The sequence below is a fragment of the Cydia fagiglandana genome, chromosome 12, assembly GCF_963556715.1.
Source record: "Cydia fagiglandana chromosome 12, ilCydFagi1.1, whole genome shotgun sequence".
Lineage (NCBI taxonomy): Eukaryota > Metazoa > Arthropoda > Insecta > Lepidoptera > Tortricidae > Cydia > Cydia fagiglandana.
The window spans coordinates 19,278,629-19,292,493 of record NC_085943.1 but is presented as its reverse complement, the minus strand read 5'-3'; the positions used below and the strand labels follow the sequence as shown (position 1 = coordinate 19,292,493).

The following is a 13,865-nucleotide window of genomic DNA, read 5'->3' as shown; positions in this document are numbered from 1 at the left end:
TTTGCTCTTGGTTATTTTCTTTAAACGCTTGTATTCTGTACGATCTTCTTCCAGCTGAGTTTTCTGCCATAGTTTAAATAGGTCTCTCTTCTCTTTCACAAGTTGTTTTACTTCATCCGTCCACCATGTGGGGTCTTTATTGTTGCTAAGCCCACCCTTTGACATTCCAAGGATGTTCGCTGCTTCCTCAGTACAGATTTTCTCGAAGTTGGACCACATATTATCTGCATCGCTGTTATATTCCTTGTTTATATCTCGGCCCAGGTATGACGTTATTTGGCTTATAAGTGCTTCGCCCCCCTCGTCGTGTATGGTGGTAATTTTGTTATTAAAGTTAACAGTAGGTAAGTAATAGCTTATAAAGGACATGGGAAGACTTAAATTAATATTCCCGTTAATTTGTAGTTTTTGGCTGAAATTATTTAGAATTTATATTCCGGCTTGTACCAAAATTGTACCTACAAAAGTGTACCTAATAAAATTAAATAGGAAAGAGTAATTGACAATACTTCTCACTTTTTACCACTGGTAACAGTGAAATAAAAACCCCAGTCGTAATTAGGAAGGTATTTACCACCAAAGCGAGATGGTTGATAAAAAACTACTGGAAATACCTCACCAAACGCTATACCTACCTACTACTGAAGTGTGTCATCATTTGTTCAAGTCAAGGGCCTACTGCTCCATAGACTAGATACTACGATAATGAGCCGTTGGAGTATTTCAAAATCGACTATCGTCCCTAATCAGAGCCTCATTAGCATACCTCGATTGTGATCGGCACTCTAAGAAATCCTTCGCCTCGAATATAATTAATGATACCAGCGCTTTGACTTATTTTGCAGAATAATTACAATTTTATGATCGACTAAGTTGAAATTTCTCGTCTGCAACCGATAATCCGCTATCAATTAATAACTTGCCGGAGAACATCTTTTTACAGTAGTTCAGTATTCAATTCCTTTTTTTTTATATCTCGACAGTGACACAAAGAGCTAAGGCCGCCGGCCCTTAACACATTAACTGCCAGCGCTTACTGCGCGCTACGAGCGTAGCCGATAACACGGAAAAAACAGGTAAAATTTAATATCTATCGAAAAGCGTCTACAAAGTCAACAAACTCAGATCCCGCCTAGCGGTGCGGCAGTGTATGTGTTAATTATAAGCGGGCTCTGGCAAACTTATGTACGAGTATGTACTCAAGATCAGAAACAATATAATGTAAGTAAACGTACATACAGAGTAACAAACTTTAGTCAAGGTAATATTATAAACTTTCATTCACATCAAGGTAGTCAAGATTACAGAGAACAGCTGTATGTTTCTAGACCGTTTGCCATTAAGTCGCTTGGAATTTAACTACTAAGGGACTTTAATCTGCTGATTGTGAGCTTAATAGCTAAAATTGTATTTTATAATAAACAGAATACACTCAGTTGAATTTAATAATTATTATCTCTACTTACTTTATTTACTACTGCCAACTTAAGTCGTTTGAAATTATTAAAGTGACTTCTCACCACTGTAGATAAGTACATCAGATATTACACAAATTAGAACCATACTGGGGACACTAAGAGCGTGAGACACTGTGTGTTATTAATTAGAAAGATTATACAATCCAAGGTTCTCACTACAGTTTCTTGTAGATAATGCTCACTTCTCGCGCTTTTCCATCTAAGTGATCTCACCCAAGAAGCTTTAAACATACAAAGCAAAATTTTTGGCTAGTCTTTAATATTTCGTGACTAGACAATGACTTCGTTTGATAAAATGTTGCGGACAAGATCGCGGGGAAAAAGGGTTCATCTGCGAACTAAATCCTGGTTCCTATGGTTCTATGGAACAATAAACACGACCAGTTGTTGAGATATATCTTATAGAATTGAGGCTGATGGTAGAGAGGAGTCACTGGACTTATAGCCAACTAGCCTCACTTACGTTTTCACATCCAGTTATCTATGAGAATGCAGCTCGTGACTACACTCTTAACACAGCCGACTATGGTAAGCCAGATGCAAATGAGACCTCTCCCAAGTGTCCAACCCGATCACTTGTCGGACAACAGAGCTTTTTAGGAGCGCTCAGGTAGGTACGTGGAATTGCTATTTCACTTCTCACAAAACTAACTGTTAATTAGTTATATATGATCAAAGCAAGTATTCACCACATTATGTTTCAGAAATTATACAAATTGAAGCCAGCCAGGGGACACTTTGAGATAGTTTCTTGCGCCGTGTGTCTTACGGAAGTTTATGAACGAAGTTTATAATAACAGTTTCTTGTTTGGTGAACATAGTGTGGGAAAGTGTTCATTTGATTTTGAGGACAAATAACCTACTTATTTAACCTACTTACATACCAGCAGTGTAATTTATGAACCCCTTCACGTGGCCTATTCCACCCTATCGCACCAGTGGTGTTTTTTCTTTCAAATATAAAGGACCATGAATATATTTGAAAGGGCTAGTCATTGGTTGATTGGTAGCATAGCCGCATGGGTGTAAAGTGCTGAGGGAAGAGAGGTGTCACTGGACTTTAAAAATAAAATCAAGTTGCCTGTATTTCACATGCCACCGGTTTAAGTCCACCGCCAGGTGGCTTGGGTTCGACGACGGTGCCGCCCTTCCACACATCGACTGAAACCCCTTTTCTACCCTACCTACATATGTCTTACCTAACCCTTTGCCTATGTATTACTTATGATTGTTGTAATATGATGTATTACTTATAATTGCTTTATGATTTTTTAAATTTCATTTGTATCATTCTATTTTGAATTTGCCCTTTAGTAAACAAGCTATAAATAAAATAAATACTTAAGTTGGTTATTAAACTTTTATGCAATAAAAATAATAATTGTAATATAAATGGCAAGAACTTTGTTGTGTTCTAAGAGAGCCTCGATAAATTCAACTGCGTAGACATAACTAAATATTAAAGGCTTCCTTGAAAGTAAATTGAACAAACTCCCTTGGGATCCTGCCCAGTGTCCCCGGTAAGTAAGCGAGACTACCGAACATAGTCGGACAAACGAACCATGACCGAATAGGGTTGCTACGCTTCTCAACACTTAGGTATTTGACAATCGTCTGAGAACTGAGGGTCATTTAATAGAGGAAGTATTATATAATAATCAACCATTATACTGGAACAAAATATTCAAGACATAATTTTGTCACGTGCGTAAAGTGTTTCTGAACCAGTTTTTAACTGACGAATTGTTTTTTCCATTGACCTTACCTTACCTACCTTATTTATGACCTTAAAATAAACAATATTAATAAATGAAAATCTTTAATTCAGGCAACTATAGTTCGTTTTTTTTAGCATTAGAAAGAACTTGCAAGAAGGTTAGCGATCTTGACATGTCTTTTAATTAAAAAAACGCTTTTTAAAAATCAAAAACTATTACTTATGAAAGCAAAAGAATATAAGTTATCGTATTAGATTCATAATTGTTACATATTTGCCGTAACTTATTTTTAAAATGTGTTTTTCAATTAAAAGACACATCAAGATTGTTTACCTTATTTCTATTGCTAAAAAAACGAACTATAGTAGCCATACACAAATACCTTAAAACTAGCATACATATATTATTATAAAAATATATTTGAATTACTACTAAACACTACAAATCACATTACACTCGTAGTACACAAAATACAGTCTACCTATATTTTATACATGCCACCTTATCGTGTGCTGCTTGTATTTGATGTTTAGATTTAGATTAAGTACCTTATAAATACTTATTATTAAGCTGGCTCATTTTACTTAAAGGAGACATTCCTTTATTTTTAAAAAGAAACATATATACCAAAACATAGGTTTATTGACATAGGTCAATCACAAATGGTAAACGTATTCTACATCTTTGCTTTTCTCACGGTTTCTTGAAAAAAGAAAGATTACAGAATAAACCCAGCCTTTACGTTGTGACACGGCACTTTGCATGTGTAATTCAGTTTAACGTTTTTAGGATTGTCTCGAATATAATATAGTTTTGTTTCATGGCAAGAAAGTCATTGATGTAGCAACAAAACGAATGACAGCCATTTGGCCAATTAGAAACTAATTAAATCAGATGGTGTTGCTACTTCAAATAAATCCTAAAATTATGGAATAATATTAATTAAATATTTAAATCAAATCGTAATAAATAAATACAAAAAAGGTTAAAATATGTTTATATAATTAAATATGATTTATTTCTATATGTTGGACTTACATATAAAATTATTCCATAAATTTCATTAGTTACTGTTATTTTGATTGTGTTATCCCAGGGACAGTTAGGCTTGAGATCATTTCCTGGTTGGCTTTCGCCCTGGATGGGCATATTTTAATTTAGAAAGTGAAGCTAAATACATCATGCTCTGGTAGCATCGATCCGAGTTTTGGTTAGGCAGCAGCCGCTGCATCCATGAGCTAGGAAGCTCAGATTATAGTTATTTCGCCATCAACAGTAAGTAGAATGTAATAGTGTCTTCAGGTTTATTTCCTTTGTTGAATCCTTGTCCCTGCATATTTGACCATTCGTTTTGTTTCCAGTCTGCTGGTGAAACAATGTGGTTGGGTGGGATTGTCAGAGCTGTGAGATGAATCCACTCTAGGAATTTCCAGCTGGTAAGAAACTTGGAATATAATAATGTCCCTTGTAAGGTTAAGATACCACATGTTTCTAGTTGTTAATGTTGAAATGTTTTCTTTCAGCTGATTGGGTGCTATGCTATGCAATGTAATATTCTGTTCTGTTATGTCATGTGACTGTTATGTTACATTACTGCAATGTTCCTGCTATCTGGTGAGCAGTTCGCCATGAGCATTTCGTCCTTCTGCTGGATGGAGGAGAAGTCATCTCTAAACTGAGGCTTTAGTCCTACGGCGGTGCTCCGCGGTGTTTGGTCAGTTGCCTGCTGCTGCACTTGGCTCCGAACAGCGGAGGATGGCACGTCGGGATTGAACTGGCGGTAGCATCGTCTTGAGGTTGGTGTACCTTTTCCTTCCATCCTAGGAGCGTACGTACAGAATTTAAATAAGTAAATTTAGTATAAATCATATGTGATGGCAAATGATTATTTAGGGACTAACAAATTTAGATAGGTCTGCTTGTAAATCATTGTAGAACCGTTTTTGGCACGACCCAGCTCTATCGTCTGACATTATAGAATAAGGTGCTTAATGCTAGCTTTATAAATGACTTACTTGTAGAACAACTTCCCCAGTGTGAGAATAGAAATAAATTATGTGTCACAAAACTAACATTTCATTTTGACATCCTTTAGAAACCCCTATATAGTTGATGGAAATAAGTGTAAGCACCTGCTTGAGTTTATGGTAAGATTTAGATTGGTTAATTTAGTAACTTTAATTGTCCGTGAGTTTCCTCAGGGTTAAGCCCACAGCCGGGCTAGGAATATTCACGTGACAACGTAAGCATAGGTATTTGTTATCAGTTCTTTCAATCTGCTAAAGTAAATGTACTTACCAAAATAAATGTAATACAAGTAAACTCGTAAATAGTCTTTGCTTGCTGTAACAATTTACAAAACAAATGGATCTTGGTAAATTCGCAAATTGCTACAGCGCTTTTTATTTACGGTCATGTATATACATGAAAAATTCATTTCATTTGTATAAATTAGGCACCGTTTCCCCACCGAAAAATCATATAATATATTTTTGTACTGGCCTGATCCTACACACGACTCTAGAAATATTTGCGTATTTACTTTAACTAAGTACATTTTCAATTATAGTGAATATATAGGGTATATCCTATACATTCAATAGTAATTTAAAAAATAGCTTTAATGTCGTTACAACCCTGTAGAATGCGTTAATAAATTCTAAAAGTCTGCAAAAACTAAGTGAAGGCCAGATGAAAAGGCCAATTTGGCTACGGAGTAATCTGGAAAAGAGGAAAGCGGAGCCGTAAGCAGCGTTGTTGGTTTGATTTTTTATAACCTCTTCAATTTATGAGAAGGGAAAAAATATTTAAAAGATGCTTTTATTAAATAAGGAGATTCAGTTCTTGGAATTGACTATTTGTTTTTATACCCTGACCCAGATAAGTCCATGAATAGCAAAGGATTTTTCTCTAATTTTTCTACAAAGATCAAAGAAACAAACTCACTCAGTCTAGGTTCGTCTACTATCACACCAATGATAGTGATATGAGTTTTAGCGTAGAAAAGTAGTACCTATTACATGTATCACATGACCCCTCAAGTAAGTACCTACCAAAAATCCACTTAATTTTTAAAGCAGATCGGCTCACACGATTTGCAATTTTATTTCATTTCGGATCCCTGTACGTTTCATTCCATGTTAATGTTAAACAAAAAATCATATCCATCTCATTTCACCTCTAAAACGGATTACGTCCAAAACTCAACATTAACAAAACAAAAACATCCAATTGCGGGCTGAGCTTCCCATTGTTCACCGTGCACTGCGCGGAACATTTGTATTCTAATGTTGACATGTCTTGTTAAGTCCGAAATGGACTTTGTTATGTGAAGTTGTCGAGAAGTTGGTAATTTTAATGGTGGAGTATGGTCGTAATCTGGGTTTATGTGGTTGTTTCGCAACTCGCTCTGGGAGGATTATTGTGTTGGTAATTCCGGGTTTGTTCAAGAAATGGACTGTGTCGGTCTCATCGTTTTATTGGAGGTTAAAACGGAGCTTTTGTCTTGGAGTATGATAACGATTATGTATGAGTATTTGTAAACTGTATTGTATTAGGATACACGGTCTTTGAGAGGGTTGTAAATTCATTTGTTGTTGTCATTTCATGAGCTTCTCGTATTTAGTGTCGATATAAATATAACTTATCTACGAGTAAATTAAAACAGGCCTACAACCTAGTCATGATTTAATTTTTTTATTCAGATATTTAAAAAGATAAAATTTTCTATTAGAATAGAGTTTTTAAATAAATCATAAATAAACTAACGCTCTTAAGATTAATATTGTTTACTTCAAGGACGAGTCACATTTGTTATTATACTTAAGAAATAGTAGATATTTAATTAATCTGTAGCACTTGCACGTTTTTGCTCCCGAAAACTCGGGCTATGTTTATAAAATAAACGTTCGCCAGAATGTTCCTAGAAAAACCCCGTTTTTTGAAAACTTTACCACAATTTTATAGCCATCCACGCTCTGCATAAAAGTCACCCTAAATTATTTCGTACAGCGAAACTTGCACAATTCTCCACCTCATTCCCAGTGTAAGCCGTTCGAATTTAGACTACACCAGAATGATTGCAGCAGTATTGCAGCGCAACATTACTGCCGACTGCTTTGCTGTAGCTGCCCGGATATTTGACATTTGCAGCAGCAAAGCTTTCGACTGAAACAAACGCGTTGCAATACTGCCGCTATAAAGCTGGTGTAGTTTGAATACAAACGGTACCTTTATTCTTCCAGAACTGTATTCCCACCAACACAAACACAAAATACTAATCTAGACAAGTCGCTTCACTATCGCTAATAATTTACCTGCGCAGCTGTCTCGCTCGCGCAAAGCTAACACTCGGTTGTGCTTGTGGAACACGCAATGCTATATTTATTTGTTCCATTAACGAAACATAACTCCAATACTGCCGGAAAATATTTAAATAAACTTCATTACTTGCCGTCATTCCTTCATGCCCATCCGTACACTATCCCTTAAAATTTAAAAATTCCTTTTTTAGTTTGTGTTGACGTTACTTTAGTCTTGCTCCTTTAACATGTTTCAAAACCTATAAACGTATGCAGACATTAGCAAGATACATATATCGTTATAATAACCAGCAGGTTTGGTTGAACTGAATATCGCATATGATGTATCACATGACCAACTGGTTTTATATATGTACAAATTTTAAGACTTAATAAAATTATAATAATCAAATGATTTCCTCAAAACGATCATGAGAGACATTATTGGCTTAAACATGTCTATCAGAATATAGTATAGCATCAACTGTGCCACACTCCCTTCCTGTTTAGAAATTAGGTCGACAGGGGATAAATGAGCACGCAGCGACAGGGATCCGTCTTGACCAGCGGATTAATATGGGCCGGCGTCCCCTAATGCCTATTTCATAAATATTAATACAGCATACAGAATGTGGTTATTTTTTTTAATATACTGAACATTTATTTAATTATTATGATGTCAAAGTTACACCCATACCATACAATACAATACAATACAAATCTTAGGATGTAGGTACTTATATACAAAATTAATGTTGTGTTGTGTGTTGTGGTTAAATAACGTTGTAACGCGAATTTTCCCCAAAACATCAACAAGCTATGTTTAGTTCACATGGAGCCTACTAGATGGCGCTAGTAGTCCTCGATTTCGATGTAAACATTAGCGATATTTTATCTTTCCCGTAGTTTTAAAAATCCAAAACCTTGCGTAACTTGTGTTATGTGTTGCCTAGTTTTTTTATGTAAACATAACGAATGTGCAAACTAAGATTAATGTAAATTTGATAGCTTCCAGTTCCTAGGCAATGTTTAGTTCCTTGAGCCTCACAGGATGGCTCTACTAGTACCCAATGTTTTGTTCTTAAACCCAATGTTCCTGGAGTCTTAAAATTATGATTTCAAGCATTCCATGACACTTGTATTTTTACTAAAACGTAGCAAATGTATAGATTTGGATTAACGTAATCTTGAACATTCATACATATATAGTTCACCTATCTGCATAAAGATGGCGTTAATAGGCCTAGCATATCTCGTTTCTGAAACCTGTAAAAAATACAGAACATCATGTAACATGTTCCTAAAAATATATCGAATGTATCTAAATAGTTTAACATACATAAAAACAACGCGCATGTTCGTACAATTTAACTGTTTACCAACTTGTCACTAGATGTCACTGTACAGCGCGCATACTAATCCTACATGGCGGTGTTAAGATTTTTCCTAGAATAAGGACCCGATACACCGAATATTGTTAATGTTGAGAATTAGTTAGGAGTCGCTAGGCGAACGGACTGTGTACCCCTCTGGGACCCTTCCGGCCCTATTTGACTATATAGTTTAATATCTCCAAATACACCTTTGCGTTCGACTGCTGTCCTTCAGGACGCTGTTCGGCCTTAGGCAGTTAGTATAGTATAGTTTGTTAGCCTAAGTATAACTGTAATTAATTAGCGCCGACTGGAATACACTTACAGCCGTATTCATAAACAGTTAGAGCATTGATCATCAGTTGCTGATAACCGGATGTCACAAAACGTGATTCATAAACACTTTTTAGCGCTAAACAGTTGATCATCTCTTTATTAAATCCTCGGAAAGTTACGGAGCCGAGGACCCTTCTTTATCTGTTTATTATCTGCTATTTTACAAGATGGCGGTCACAAAACAGCTGATTTTGGCAAGAGTCACAAGAGCAAGAGGAAAGAGTACGTTTTGGTTAAAATTCCAAATGTGAATGAAAAACAACTTGAATATGTGCAATTAATTACGTATTAGATATCTGGATATAGTACGAAAATGGCGCGAAACCTAAATATCCCGTTTTTTATAAGTTGTTTATGTGATTTTGTGTATGGTGATTTTCGTTTAACCAAAATATCGATGGCAACAGAATTCTATGATCGCGTAGTCGGAAAAATGCATCATAAACGGAGCTAGTTCCTCCCTCACAGCTATTAGGCGTTTGGAGAAATAGGTAAACCCTCAGATTCACTTAAATCTATGGCGGCCAGCTTCATTGCGCGCCATACAATCGCATTTAATTTTCGAAACCAAGTTTGGCTTGGCAAGTAATATTAGAGCGTTCTATTTATTAATTTAAGATCAGGGTGTTCGCATTTCGCAAACTTAAATTCAATTGAATTTCTGGCGCACATTTATACCTACCTATATAATATTATAGACCCTGTAAGAGTACATCAATCTCGTTCATAGTTTGCTATTGAATAACTTACCATTATACCTAATGAGATCATAATATTTACTACAGTTAACTTGTTTTATAGACATATTTAAACAACTGTGTTTAATAAATATCACAGGTAAGTAGGCACTACTTAAAAGTATCAACTTATTTACAGGTAAAAGAAGTGTGCACTCTGTCAGTCTGATAAAGTAATGAAAAATCTGAAGAAGTCACCGGTATATGCAGTGATTGCATAAGCAGTTTGCTCAATATTGGCTTTGAGCATAACGATTTGGCCTCCAGGTAAAAATATTGCATTAAATTATAGTCACCATCATGTTATCAATAATTAGTTGACGTAAGCTGAACTTCATAGAATGAAAGTTTCATTTATGTCAACTAATTATTCAGTATAGTTATCCAGGTTGGATTCTATACCTACCTGTTCTTGACGCTCAGGTTTCCAGTGCTCCCAAAAATGCACTGTTGGCTATTTGTAACTCCGCTAGTTGCCTGTAGGCTGCAGTGCTTAATATCAGATGGGCAGCACTAAACTTGTCTTGTCATTGTCTGGTATTAAAAAATACCTTTTAATTTTATTCTACATAAGAACCATTAATTACCAATATTATTTTTGAACTTCTTTGAACTAGGTACATAGCATGTACCTATGAATATCTACTTTATAAAAATTGTACACTTTCATTAGAACAATATTGCAAACACATGAAAATCATAAATATGTGCAAAATAGGGTCCTACTTTCCTTTTAGTTTCCTTTTTAGAACTCTCAAAATGATTTGCTATTTATGGAATTTATATGAACATTTATTTTCTAATAATAATCTGGTGTTTTATTTTATGCATGGTATGGTGTGACATAATTTATTTTAAGTACAGGAAACATCCCTATTAGACTGCCATCTGATATGTCTAGATACATTTAAGATTTTATTGCATTGTAATAAGAAAAATGGAATTTTGAGTATTTCAATATAGATACAGTCGCCTCCAATAATATGTTACTCTTCGAAGGCAGCAAAAATGTGACATGCTCTTATGGGCCTTTGTCGTGTAACATATTATTGCAGGTGACTGTACATCATTAATAACAATTGTACAAACCTTAACAAGTCAAAAAATATATTTAAGTAGTAAAATAAAACACCAATTAAATTAGAACAATTTTATTACTTCAACCTAAATCAAGGTTTCCATTTTGATGTTTTTTTTTTCTTTTAGGTTTCTTGCTGATTTCCTGCTGGGACTTGCAGTGTACGGAGTCAGTTACACTTCTCCGACCAATATTCACAGCTGTTCGCAGGCCACAGCTTTTCTTCCAAAGCCTGGAGTTATTCAACAGTAACAGTGGCTAAAGATGGTACTTTCAGGATCTGAAAAGATGCAATAATTTGAATAAAAGTATTTTTGTATTCAACAATTTTCTTTAATTTTTAGCTTATGATGTAGTTATGGTAAACTAAGTATCATTTGAAGCTATAGACAGAGATCAATATGACTTCATTCATTACCTATTAGGTACTATAATATGATATCATTGTACATTGACCTTGCAAACTCTCTGGAATAGATGTCCAAACTGTCTGATGAGATATAGATTAGCCAACTTAATTATAACCAACTGTACGCAGAAAACATCTTATTTTTAATCAGCAGGTACACAGTTATTTAAATACTGCCTAATTTGTGAACCATCCTTCCCCGTAGTAAGTAGGTTGGCTAGGTGGCAGAGTATAATAACCATTGCATTGTTCCATGCATAAATAGCATTACAAAATTATTACTAACAAAAGTTGCACCTACAAGTAAACTCGCGACACAAAGGCTTGTTACAATAAAACATCACTTGTACATATAATTATCATTTGGTTCCATTGTATGGTTAAGAAATATAATACCTATATTAGGTAGGTATGCATAATTTTAAACAAATACACCAAGCTCCACAAAGCACGGATAGATTTACCAAATTTATAAGTTTTATAACCTTTAAATAATGTCAAAGCTGTCAATGCAAGTGTCATTGTTAACACGTTCAGATACAACATTTTATGTAGTTACCTATGTCTATAATATATTATAAATAGATGGTCATGCCCAAAATTTGAACTGTACCTAGAGTTATCATCAAAATCGCTGCAGACTTTTCTTGGTCTAACTCTAAACACTGCAGGTATGAGGTAAACAAGAAAGTATAGGACATTGTTCATACCTGATTTAGTGAGTTTGAATGGACCTTGGTTTTGTTGACCCGTTGTGAATTTCTGCCGCAACCAGAATAAATTAGTGTGAACTCATGAACCATTATTCAATGGTTCTTCTTGCGGAGGCGACTGGAGGCCTGGTACGGTATCTGGCTTCGACTTCTTCTTTTCGCTAATTATGCACTTCGGCTAGAACCCCACTTCTTTCGACTCCATTCCACATAATATTGAAACTAAAAGCAATAAGAGATAGGTATATCAACATTGCAGTGACCTCATATTATTACTTATTGCTGTATAGGATACTTGTCTGTAAACGTAGTTACTTACCAAGTTTTATAAAATTACCGGCCATGCAGCAATCTTTGTTTATTTTTGTGGCACAGAAGCTATTTTAATATGAGATAATTCCGAAAATTAGTCAAAATAGTAAATCAACTTTTTCATGATATTACGATTGGCCGCTAGTGCTGCTGTCAAACTTTTTTTTTAAATTAATGTTCAGCCATATTTTTGTCTATGATGTGCCAAGATGCCAACATAACGCGTCTAATCTGCTTATTAGTTAAGAAGCCCCTAACAAACGTTTATAAATCATGGTTCTTATCAACGGCTTATTAAGCCTAAACAGTGGATTAGCTAATAAGCTGATCATTCCTCATTTAAGGATTTTTTATGAATACGGCTGTTAGAATACCTAGAAATCAAGCCTTTAATTTCGCCTTCATCCCGCACGCCCCACCTCCAAGAAAATTATTCTACATCTGGCGCCCAACGTGGGGCCGTGCCGTGACATCGCAACGAGTTTATGCCTGTCGTAACACGTCGAAGAGCGAAATTCTTGCGGGAAAGAGATAGCATGGCGGTCAGTATGACAAACAGCCAGTTCCAGCAGCTGTTAGGAGCGATTACCAGTGCTGCACGACCTGCTCCGTCTCCGGCGAAACATAGTTCCTTCGCGAAGGCCACTTTCTCCTACGACGGCAAACGGGATCCAGCCTGCGTGCAAACTTTCCTGACGGCGGCTACGTGTTTCAAACGCGTCGGGAACATTAACGACAGCGACGCACTACAGAGTTTACCTCTAATACTGAGAGATGCTGCAGCCGTTTGGTGGAACGGCATAAGTGAGTCGGTAACAGACTATATATACGTCATGAGAATACGTGCAGTCTTACCGAAGAGGGGGAGGGTTCCCCTAAAGACTACCCCTGAACTAGCAGTCACGAGTGGACGTCCGCCGAACGGCCTCAACGCAACGAAGACTTTCCTGTCACCGCGCCGGGTCGTCTGCAGTTCCAGAGGGGGAGACTGTAACGCGAATTTTCCCCAAAACATCAATAAGCTATGTTTAGTTCACATGGAGCCTACTAGATGGCGCTAGTAGTCCTCGATTTCGATGTAAACATTAGCGATATTTTATCTTTCCCGTAGTTTTAAAAATCCAAAACCTTGCGTAACTTGTGTTATGTGTTGCCTAGTTTTTTTATGTAAACATAACGAATGTGCAAACTAAGATTAATGTAAATTTGATAGCTTCCAGTTCCTAGGCAATGTTTAGTTCCTTGAGCCTCACAGGATGGCTCTACTAGTACCCAATGTTTTGTTCTTAAACCCAATGTTCCTGGAGTCTTAAAATTATGATTTCAAGCATTCCATGACACTTGTATTTTTACTAAAACGTAGCAAATGTAAAGATTTGGATTAACGTAATCTTGAACATTCATACATAT

General features: G+C 35.8%; 1 long non-coding RNA gene across 1 annotated transcript; it reads right to left on the bottom strand.

The window, feature by feature from the left end:
- Window positions 1-11,078: 11,078 nt before the first annotated feature.
- On the bottom strand, window positions 11,079-12,694 carry LOC134669274 (uncharacterized). The gene is made up of 3 exons (XR_010098892.1): window positions 12,463-12,694; window positions 12,141-12,365; window positions 11,079-11,301 (listed from the first exon to the last, which is right to left on the bottom strand). It is a non-coding gene; the product is annotated as an uncharacterized LOC134669274 (long non-coding RNA).
- Between the last annotated feature and the right edge of the window lie 1,171 nt (window positions 12,695-13,865).